This window comes from Ochlerotatus camptorhynchus, unplaced genomic scaffold, assembly GCF_037179485.1.
Source record: "Ochlerotatus camptorhynchus isolate MF236.1 unplaced genomic scaffold, CSIRO-AGI_Acam_v1.1 ptg000141l, whole genome shotgun sequence".
NCBI classification, from domain to species: Eukaryota; Metazoa; Arthropoda; class Insecta; order Diptera; family Culicidae; genus Ochlerotatus; species Ochlerotatus camptorhynchus.
Window position 1 is genome coordinate 2,856,315 of NW_027040631.1, and position 12,076 is coordinate 2,868,390.

The window sequence follows — 12,076 nt, forward strand, 5'->3', positions numbered from 1 at the left end:
AGTAAATAAGCATAAATGTAACGGCTTTCCTTGTGGGAAGAAATAGAAAATTAAAGAAACACATATTCATTTATGGAAATATAGCGCCGGAGGCTAGAAAAATAAAAAAAAGTTCAAAATGTTAATCAAACGAAATGGACACAAACACAAACAAAGGCGCAATAGACAAGATGTTTGCGTTTACAAAAGAGAGCCTTTCGGGTGCCGTTCGTTCGCAAGTAAAATTATGCGACGACGGATGTGGATATAAGCAATATAAAAAATACACACTCTCGTCGACGATCATAAATTATATCGAAAAAAAAAGAAAGAAGAGGATGAAGGTAACAAGTAAAAGAAGAATCGAAAATAAAAGGGGGATTTAAACGTAGTTGGCGCGCCCGCCCGGGATCGACCCGATCGCAGTAGTCGTGGTCACAGGTTCATTTCAATTTGCTCCTACTGCACATGCACATAAAAATACGGTGCATAGGCAGGCAGGACAGGAACAGGGCACGGACCAAGGTTTTCCCCCTTGTTTTGTGACTGTAGTTTCCATGTGGTAAGATCATCAACCGACTGTAGGTATCTACTGATGGCGGTGATGATGATTGTTGCTTATTTTTTCGCTCCCCACCCACCCCCTCAACCCTACCAGTGGCGACGACGACGACGACTACGGAAGGAAGCCCAAAAAGGCCTTATGTGGTGGTGCTTTTTTAATAAAGCACATCACTTCTTCCTCTTTTGCGGTGTGCTGCGATGATGAGCAACAACAACAGCAACATCAACCGAACAATCGAAGAAGGCTGAATCCATGGAAGAAACAAAGCAACGACAATAACCTCGTCTCCTCCTCGCTGCGCTGCGACGATCCGACGATGGTTGCTTAGTAGCGTGCGCGCTCTTTGCCTACTCTGTCTCATCAAATTTGTATTCGATGGAGGAGGTATGGGGGGGTGGCGGGGGGTGGTCGGCATTCATGAATTTTACTGACTTAACAGCACACATGTAGAGCGATTATACACTTCCATACAGAGTCTAGAGAGCTTGGCTGAAGATGTGTATGTTGCGGTGTGTAATTGTACAGCGAAAGATCGGTGCAAATGATAGGATAGCCGTTTTCCTTGTTGTAGACCGGATGGCTGCTGAAGAAGGTGACGTTCGTTGCTCTGGATGAGAGTCAACATCAGCGCCTGGAGGGGGCCCCCTTCGCGATGATTCTTAGGGGTGGTCAGTAACGAAGGATTTTTGATATATTGGGTAAGGTACTTGCTGTAATGTTGTCGATTTGTTATCGAGAAAGAAAATAATCTGGGTTTAGACAGGGCAAGTCAATCGATCAAGCCAGTTGAATTCAATTGGCTTGAAAAGTTGAGCCTCACTTGAATTGAGAAAAGTTGAACCAGGCTCAACTTTTCAAGCCAATTGAATTCAACTGAGTTGATCATTTGACTTGCCTTGTCTAAACTCAGCTTTAGAGCAGCCAATTGAACTGTCAGATAAGTGCATCCAATCGAACAGAAGAACTGTCAGTGGGTAGGCAACAATTCTAATTAGATTGTAGTATTGCTATCACCCGAAAAACAATTCGGCAATCTAGGGGAAGTACCTGGTCTGAAGTAATATTTGGTGTAGCAATGGTATTAACTGTCATAAGTCAATGACATTCAAATACAAAATCATTAATCAAAATCGGCACCGTGAGGACGGCATCAGATTAAAAAAAAAAAAAGTTTGTATACAGGCAAACAGTGCTGATAAAAATCATTCCTTCTACACTCAACTTAGCTGAAAATGAAGACAACCTTAACAGATAGACCAACTACCTGCATGAATTTGAATTTTGACATAAACACATTCTCTTGATCAAGGCAACCTTTGAGTATCGAAGTCGACATTTGTTTTTGTTCGTTTGTGGCTGGATGTTTATTATCGCCTGTGCTGTTGTCAATATCAATATTCATCTTCATCTTGGTGGGGATGATTATAACAAATGCAAAATGATTATTTTCATATTACACACATATAGTGCTGTAGAACGTGTTGTGTTGATTTTTATACACATAGTGATGGAAAATTATTGCCTCGTGCTGAATTGATGATAATATCGAGGTTTTAGGCTCTGGAGTCGATAATATTCAAAATAATCATTTTGCCCAAAATGAGTTTGATTATTTTGCTTTTGAGGATCGTTTCTGATGTTGACAAATTTCGGTTGGATAATCAAGCAGTGGTGAATATCAACAAACGCGATAATCAACTCATTTGTTGGTTTCGCTCGTACTTCACAGCTAAGATATTCAAAACAAACGCAATTCATCTACACTGGGTTGAAGCACTACTCGTTGCGTGTGATGGTAAATGATGAAACCAGACACTGCAGGTAAATTCGTTGTCTATTATTTTTGGTTCTTAGATTCCAAATATTTGGTATCAATGGTAACTATTCAGGGGTTAGCAAGCATTTAAAATATGTCAAAATGAATGTCGTCACGGGGGAAGGTGGTTCTAAATTCTATATAAAACTATCTGCGTAGTTTATGGACAGACCCAAAGCAAGTGTCAGTCTATCAACCAGTTTCATATACGGGATTAGAGGAAACACTCATCTACCTGATGTGGTTTTGGCACTATTTTTCATTCCACAAGACCAGTTTTTGAGTTCTTTTAAACCTCACCCAAGTACTCACCTCACCCAAGTACCTCACCCAATTTAACAGCCTTTTGGCTTTCACTTTGATTTATTGTGGTTTTATAACGGCAATAAGCAATTTTTTTAGTTTAAATACAGAATTTAACAGTGCAAAAAATTCTTGATCAGTAGTTCAGCTTTACGCTGTTTTAAAAACCTTTTAAAGTCTAACGAAAAAATCAGAAAGAGTCTAGTTTTAAAAATAAATTTAATGCAGCACTCTATCCCTTTATAAAACTGTTCAGTAAATCAATTGGTATATGTTTTATTGATGTCACAACAAAATTCTCCATAAAGGCGTTTTATCATTACAAAAGCAATTATGAAACCGTTCGGTTTCAAACGGGGTCGAAAAGCATATATTGATGCGTTTTGGTGTCAATGAAGTGTATCACAAAACCTCCCACTGTTTACAAATAATACTAAAAAGATTGATCCGCCTAGAGACAGAGAAAAACATAATCGAGTGGGGCTTTCAAACGCAGAATCACAACGAAATGCCAAAGGATAATTGAGTAATAATTCTAGCAATGCTGTCGACGGAAGAGAAAAGGAATCCAATTCCAGAACTTTCTGGGAGGGCAGCTCCGCCAAAATCGGCCAACAACAACAGAGCAGCCGACTGGGAGGAGCGAAGTGAATGCGGTTTACGAAGCACTGGAAGCCGTCAAATTAGACGCTTAACATTGATGGGAATACACAGCATATTGTCAATGGCAGTCTTCTCCAGTAATAACGTTGCGATGATGATCCGAATAGCATCAGTGCCAAACTGGGACTGCGGAAAACTGCTGACAGGAAACTCATCCGGAAGAAGGAAAACTTTGCGGGAACGATTGAGCTTCCACCTGTTCCAAGTTATGTAGACTCACTTCCTGAGTAACTGCTTCCAATAGATTAATTGCCCTTATCAAGGATGTCACGCAACTTGTTGATCCAACGCTGGAGTAGAAAATAGTTGCATGATCGCGCAACAAAACTACTGAACTATGAACAAATTTTGACGTTTAACTTTTTCCAGGCAACTTTGCCACCATCGATGCCAGCATAAAACTAAACGGAATAGGATCAAGCAAAATTACTTCAGATAAAAACAATTCAGTCTGCAAATTATCTTCATAAATGCCGCATTAAAATGTTTTGCATTTGTTAGCGATTTGATGAAAGCAAAACAGCTTTTTCACAAATGGCTTGTGGAAAATTAATATTTATGCTATCGCCATATTATTATTATTCCATTTGCTTTTTAACAATCTTCGTTTTTCAAGATGTTTTTTCCTTTAAAATAACTTTATTCTCATCAATTCATCAATGAGCCGTAATAGAAATTACGAAAATCATTAAATTGCCTCGGCTGTGAGCAATGATTAACATAACATATAACTGTATTTTGTTTCCTAAATTAAAAACATAATTAGTCAAATCAACGTTTTCCGAAGGCAGACTTATTTTTTCGATTTTCCGAGGCACATTTCACATTAGATTTAATCTGTCACCTAAAAATAGACCACAATATGAGTTTCGATAATTTCAGTAATTCTTTAACTTTAATGATGAGAAAATTTTTGTGGATTTTTGACAGATTCATTTTTGAACAATTAATTTGGCAAGATCGGACGATATTTATGTATTCCTTTTTATCTTGATTAATGCTTTATTTTTAGCGCGCTTAGCAAGCGTCAAAGACAAATGGCACAAGTATTGGTGCTAAATGGCTTTTATTGTACTTTTAATAAGGATTTCAAATGGTTCTCAATCAAGGGGTAGGTCACTCCGCACACCAGTCTTGGGTCAACATTTTTCTCAGTGTGCTGCAAGTGTGCCGATTGTGCCAGCCATAGAGCAAGCTGCGATTTTTGTAAAATACGAATATTATTATTATATTTGTTCTCCGACGGATGATACTCAGGCGGTGACAAATTCGGTGCAAATCCTCCGCCGGCTCCCAGAAGGACTGGTTGACTAATGATTGATGCTCGTTGTGCGGGGTTGGCCTACCGCCGAAGATGGATGTTTTTGAAAACATTGAAAATCAAAACAAAAACAAGAGCTGTTAAAATACCGGGTTGCCAAACAAGGCATTATAGATCAGTGCACGGTCCCTAACCTCACTTTTAGCTCCCTATCATTTTGCTTCTGAGTAAAAGAGATAGCAACGAATGGGAGCCAAAACAAACCACCCAAAACTGTCAAAACTTACGGGTGAGAGAAGAGTGCGGCAAATCTTCGTGAACTGATCAATTCACAAGCAAACAAAAGTCAGTTCAATGACTTCTTCTACTTCATGGCACTGCCGATACAGCTGCGGCACACTGAGGTACACTGAGAAAAATGTTGGCGCAAAATAAGTGTGTAGAGTGACCACCCCTTGGTGGTGTTCGTATTTTATTGCAATGTTTATCCTTTTACACGAAACAGCTGTTGGCCAGTGACGTATTTCTATCTGTTCTCAGTATGTTGGCAGTGACGTATTTCTATCTGTTCGCAGGTGTTCAGCAATGTTTACAACAATTTTGCTTCTAACATCAGCAAGCTGCCTGTTGGACCAGACCTTATATAAATGTCATTGACCTTCTATCACCTCTTGAAACATACCTCCAATTTTCCACAATACATGGCGGTTTACACCACTAAACTTTCAGCAGTCACGTGTCAAACGGGAGCAACACGGAAACAACAGTCTGGTACGCTTTGGACGTGTATCATACTTGCAGACCGGTTTGAATGAGTGAGTTTAAATTAGAAGAGCATTTGTGATGTATGGGTGCCTAAAGCGTGCATTTCTCGCTGTGCACTTGGGTATCTGATTGCAGACAAAGAGAGTAATGGAGAAAGAGAGCGCAAAAGATCGCTCTCACTCTCTTGTCAGTTGTAAATCTCTCAATTACTGATGGTTGCACCGGTGCGCCTGTCAAAACTTATGAGCTTCCCCTGGTTCATTCTGATAGTGTTGTTAAGTTTTGTAATTCCTCCTACTTCGAATAACGCCAAAAGGGCCTTACAAGTTTTGTTTACACAAGATGATAGGCCCTTTAAATTTTACGTTAGGTAGTGATTATATTGAGAATAGGTCCCTCGAATTCATGGAGGATTGAAAAATAAAACAAAAACTAGTATGTGGTGGTAAACTATAACGAACAAAGTTTGGTGCACAGGTTAACAAATGAGGCACGTGACACTTTCGAGAGTGTCGTGGTGGCCGCAACTCTCCTACCGATCAAGTCCGCAGCGGCAGGCCTTTCGATGCGGTTACAGAGGACAATGTCAAAAAAATACATGAAATCGTGTTGGATGACCGGAAAGCGAAGGTGCGCGAGCTAGCAGATACCGCAAAGATTAGTACTGAGCGCACACGCCATTTTTTGGGCGAGATTCTGCATACGAAAAAGTTATCCTGCCGCTGGGTGCCGCGCAAGCTCACTCCTGACCAAAAACACAAACGCGAGAGCACTTCTAAAGAGTGTTTGGACTTGGTGATGTGGAATCGGGCGGACTTTTGACGTCGATTGGTACCTGTTGATGAAACCTGGATCCACTATTATACCCCAGAGAGTGCCCGGCGATGGACTGAAGCCGGCACGAGTGCTCCGAAGCGGCCGAGGGAGGCTCGATAGGTCGGAAAGGTTATGGCGTCGGTTTTCTGTGATTGTCATGGCATACTCTTTGTGAACTACCTCGAAAAAGAAATAAACCATCAACAGCTAGTATTACCATAGAGGTAACTCTAAGACCACTGGGTCCCGAAGAAAATCATTATTATTTTTGGCGCACTCAGGACCAGAACCACGGTCCCAAGCAGTCCCAAGTTATTTCACTCACCCCTGCATGTTCTGCATGAATCCACACACCCCTGATGTTATCTGTCAAACTTTCATAGCGAATCAAAACAAACATAGTGTAGTAATAGAATTTCAACTAGAATAGGGTACGTTAATCGTTTGCTTGGGACCAATAGGCTACTAAAGTGGTGAGCCAATTTAAAATCGTTAGTTTCGTATTGATTGTTGGTATTACTGTGCATTACTGGAGCGATTGAAGGCCGAAATCGCTGCAAAACGGCCTCACAACGCAACCACGGCTAAAATCAATGACTTACGGCTCCATTTGCTTCCGCATCCACCGTATTCGTCAGATTTGGCTCCCTCAGACTATTATCTCTTCCCAAACCTCAAAAGATGGCTCATCAATAAAAAAAAAACAGCTCACGTGAGGAAATCAACGACGTCGCGGAGGAGTATTTTGCAGAACCTTCCATAAATTTACTTTTCGGACGGGATCATGAGCCATTGCTCGGGATGTGCGAAACCGGTTCTACGGTGGCCATAAGGCTCTGTTATTAATTGTTAGAGCTATTGGTCATAACAAACAACAACAATTTACCCAGTGACCATATGGCTCTAGGGTTGTTGTTTGAGTACCATTGGTCATATTTCGTCGAGTATAAATGATTTGATGGGTCACTTGATATGATTCCGAAAGATAACAAAGATTACCATCTGGAATATGCGGAATTTGTTTTACGGTGGCCATATCTATGGTTTTCGTATTCAGAGCCGTTGGTCATATTTCGTCGAATAGATGTGATTTGATATGTCACTTGATATGGATATGAGAGATATCAAATTTAACCACGTGGAACCATGATCCGGAATATCTAGAACTGGTTCTACGGTCGCCATAAAAAAAATACATGAAAGGAAGAGGTTCTAGGGAAGACAATGTTAGCCTCCCACCCCGAGTTCAGATTGACGGTGACGAAATCGAGGTGGTCGATGAGTTCATGTATTTGGGCTCACTGGTGACCAGCAGAGAAATTCAAAGACGCATTATGGCAGGGAATCGTGCCTACTTTGGACTCCGGAGGACGCTCCGGTCGAATGAAATTCACCGCCGCTCGAAGTTGACTATCTACAAGACGCTGATTAGATCAGTGATCCACTATGGCCACGAGACCTGGACTATGCTCGTGGAGGACCAAATTAGTGTTTTTCGAACGGAAGGTGGAATGCAGATGGATGACGGAACGTGGATGAGGCGAATGAACCACGAATTGCACCAGCTGCTGGGAGAACCATCCATCGACCACACTGCAAAAATTGGGGAAACGACGACCCAGTGAAAATGGTTCTCGAAAGCGACCCAACAGGAACAAGAAGAAGAGGCACGCAGCGGACAAGGTGGATCGACCAAGTAGAAGGCGTCCTGCGGACCCTTCGCAGACTACGAGGCTGGCGAAGTGTGGCCATGGATCGAGTAGAGTGGAGACGACTTCTTCGGACAGCAGAGGACAACAAGGCCTTAGCCTGATTGGTAAGGTAAGAATGATATGGTTATGGTAGATAATAAAGTGGACCATATGGAACCATAATGCGGAACATCCGGAACCAATTCCATGGCACGCCTGTTTGTTTTGAATCCGCTCCTCTCTTATATTAGACCCTCTCTAATGTTAACGTCTTCAATGGGAATTAGCATTAAAGACGTTAACGTCATTAGCAAACCTGGTCTTGTATAGATTTATAAAATAAAAGAATCTTCTAGACTCAGAAGATTCAAGATAAACAAAAATGTTGAAGATCACATTAGACAAAATTGTAAATTCTGGAATATAGAAAAAATATGATCTAGCAACACGCAAGCTCTATAACAGTTTATATAACTTTTGTCCATAATTTTAAACTTTCTAAAAGTTTTCACTTTTAAAATAATCGGACAGACATTTTGGAATATTTCAAGAGGTAATCAACTCTGCACACTGTGCCGAAACACAGCATGGCACACTATAAGGCACTTTAGGACAAACGTTGACAAGTAGGATACAATCAACATAATATAAAACGGCATTCCTGTCGGAAGTTGACGTTTTGCCAATCGTTGCTAAGGTTGACTTCTTTGGATTCCAAGGAAAAATGCTGTGAGTATTGCCTGCACCATGAAGCTAAGTTTATCTCATCCGATTCGTAGCGAAAATTCCAGCGGCTCGTTGTTCCGTCCAGAATAGCTTCACGCCAAGATGGGATCCCCCCAGCAAGTCCAATACGACGGTACGGTGCGGAATGCAATCGGCGAACTGAATGGACAAAAATCCTCTGAACGACGACAATATTGTGCCAGCTGCGGAGGATTTGTTCTCTTTTACTAGGTTGGTATGCAGAACGAACGATAAAGAAAAAAAAACCACATCCAAGGGAGGTGTGGGTGATGGGTTTTGTATATCGACCAGGTTTGAATCCCGGTCTTGCCAAGGGTCTTCCGGGATGAAAATTTAATCGTTTTCTCCTACGTTTTTCCTTTGGTATCCTAGCCAGTCATTGGTTTCAATTGGTATGGACTTCGATGGGAAATCCAGAGGACTTCATAGGGATGTCCATACAAGTCCCAGTACTTATTGGGGGATGTCGATACGTATTAACCCCAAATATTCCATCAGGTCTGGACGATTACCTTAGCGAAACAGTATAGGATTTATAGGAACCGATCAATGCAATCAAAAATGCAATTACACTAGTTCGTCACAAAAGGAGGAGGTGGCTTACAAATCAATCAATTATAAGGCCTTGCTCAATCTCGAAAGTGCATGACGCATGACGACACTAAGTAATTTGCTGTTCGGTAAGACCCCATGGGCGTGCAGATGATCAACAACAACCACAGGGTACAGTTGAACCAACAATCAATACGAAACTAACGATTTTAAATTGGCTCACTACTTGACTAGCCTATTGGTCCCAAGCAAACGATTAACGTACCTCATTCTAATCGAAATTCTAGTACTACGCAATGTTTGTTTTGATTCGCTATGAAAGTTTGACAGATAAAATGAGGGGTTATTAGTTTTCCCTATGTTTTGAGGGGTGAATCGATTAACTTGGGACCGAAGAGAGTACCAAAGCTGAGCCAAAAAGTTGTGCATGTTATTTCGGGACCTTCTAGTCTTAGAATTACCTCTATGGTTGAACTGCAGATGCGAAGTTTATCTGGATCGTGCACCATTTCCGAGGTATGACAGGTATGAAGTGGTATGACATTAGATGGTTTTCACTGGTGGTACATTGGCCATTGGTTTTGATTGGTGGTACCTTGTGGAAGGTATCACATCTGCCAAGGATCGTGAACTTGATAGGCTTGAACGTGTGTAATTGGGTGACGGTAGGAGACATCACAATCGGCGTTGCGTAGTTCTGAGTCGATCAGAACTGTTTCGAGAATGTTGTTTCTAGGGTAGGAGTGAACTTTCGTCCGTTCGAGTTCTGGGTTTGATTTGGTTAGGGAGCATTTTACTGGCAGCTGGTGAAAATGTCGTCCACCGTTCGTTTTTTGTGCTTCCAGTTCCTCTTCCACTGCAGAATCCGCTCTCAGTCTAATGAGAATGAAGCTTAATATTTGACATGAACATGGTCATGAATTAGATAAATTGAAAATGTAAACACAATCACAAAAGTCTAACTTCAGGGTTGCCAAACTCATGGGATATTGACACCTTGATTGATACACTTCGGCCTACTTCGGAATGATCGGCATAGCTTTCGGCACTGCCTAAACTCTTGGCACCAGGTGTGTAGAGTTGAATACCCCTTGTAATATTTTGATTTTTAACATTATTTTAAATTTTACTTGATATTTTTCCCAGAAAATAAAACATTATTTTCCTTTACAACTGTATCTCAGACGTCATTTCGATCAAAAGTGCCGTATCCGTCCTTCAATTTAAAATGTTTGCAAGATCCAAAATGACCGAATTTGAATGTGAATCATTGTCCACAACAAACAATTATGCAAAGTTTCATGCAAATCGGAGGAGGTCAAGTTTTTCCGATTCATCGTTTGCCGTGGAATATTTGAAAAAAAAAAAAATTAATGAAAACGATCCAAGTATATCAAAATAAAACAGTTGTTTTTAGTGAAATGATAATGAAACTTTCCCAGCAAACAGAGTGGTTGAATTAATGTCTCTAATGTCGCCCTAACATTAGACCCACCAAGGGGTAAGTCACTCAGCACATTGTGCTGAAATTAGATTCGGCACAGCTTGGGCACATTCATAAGCACACCTTCGGTACAATCTCGTAGGCATTAGGATGTTGTAAATAAAATGGGGCACTACTGGATAACTGTAATTGAAGTTGTTCACAGCATTACGTGCTGTTTTACTGTATATTGAGGAACATACTCTAATTGAATATACCAGAGGAACTCAGACCAGCAGTTCACTTATAGATCTAAATACGAAATGTAGGTTCTAGAGTGGGCTCAAGAGAATGAGGCAGTTATTCAGACTCCATCAGCACCCTTAATTCAAATAATGATGCAACTCACACAAAACAAACTACAGACGACATTTCATCATCCTCTATAGTCGGTCTACAACAATATTCTCGACCGGTTCCATCTCTTCCCGGCCACTGATAGACCGTTGCTTTTCACAGCACGATAGGCTAGGTTTCTGGTCTGCCTTTGAGGGCATTATAAAACCCTAAAAGACAGGACTTTTATCATCCTATGAACATAAAACGTCAACATTTCGCACACCCACCACTTCCCGCGTCATCCTCATTCCGATTTCAAACCAACACATTCAAGGTGTCAGAAATACCGGGTTGCCGGGATGGGTATTTTACAAACAATCGCAGCTTGCTCTAACCCCGGCACAATCGGCACAGCTGCGGCTCACTTGCGGCACACTGTCAAAAAAGATGACCCAAGATTGGTGTGCGGAGTGACCTAGCCCTTGGGACCCATACATAAGTTTCGAAGGTCAGCATTTTATGACAATTTCCCACTAGCAACCAAAAATAACCATTTGTACTGTCCAGATGACGCATTGTGCTAAGAAAAATTGAAGAACAGGCGATTTTTATCGATGGGCCCAATCTTTAGATGCATGGCCAACATTGGAACCATTTCCCCTATACCGGTTTTGAGTTATGATCGAAAAACTAACGGTCGATCACGTGCCAAAAACCGGAATTTTTTTAGATTTGAACCTGAAATTTCAAAATGAAAATTCACTGGTCATGAAAATCTATATTTCATCAAAATAAGTTGAAAACTGACAACTAATTTAACTTTTTTAGTCGGAAAATGCCAGGTAAGTAAGTGTTGACTGTATACACTCAATTCTGTTTTAACACGTGATTTAATTTTTACGATTTTGTTTTGACGTAGGATTACGTCTTTCGGCAGCATATTTGGGGTTCATTTAAAAAAACAGAATTAACCGCGTTACGGAAAGTGGTAAGGATTTGACCACTTATAAATCTGTCAATATCGGATGGATTTTAATTCTAAACAAGCCAATCGATTGGAAAGTTTTCTACGAATCTGCTGAAAAGGAATATTTTATCAATTTTTAATAGGTCACTAGGTGATCAAAATTATCACCGATTGCCTACAAAAAAGTGG

The 12,076-nt window shown here is 40.8% G+C and overlaps 1 protein-coding gene across 2 annotated transcripts in view; it reads right to left on the reverse strand.

Annotated features, from left to right (window-relative positions):
- The window catches only part of sv (shaven), a 47,073-nt gene that overhangs the window by 11,440 nt on the left and 23,557 nt on the right, over positions 1-12,076 (reverse strand). The gene's annotated exons all lie outside the window — the stretch shown is intronic.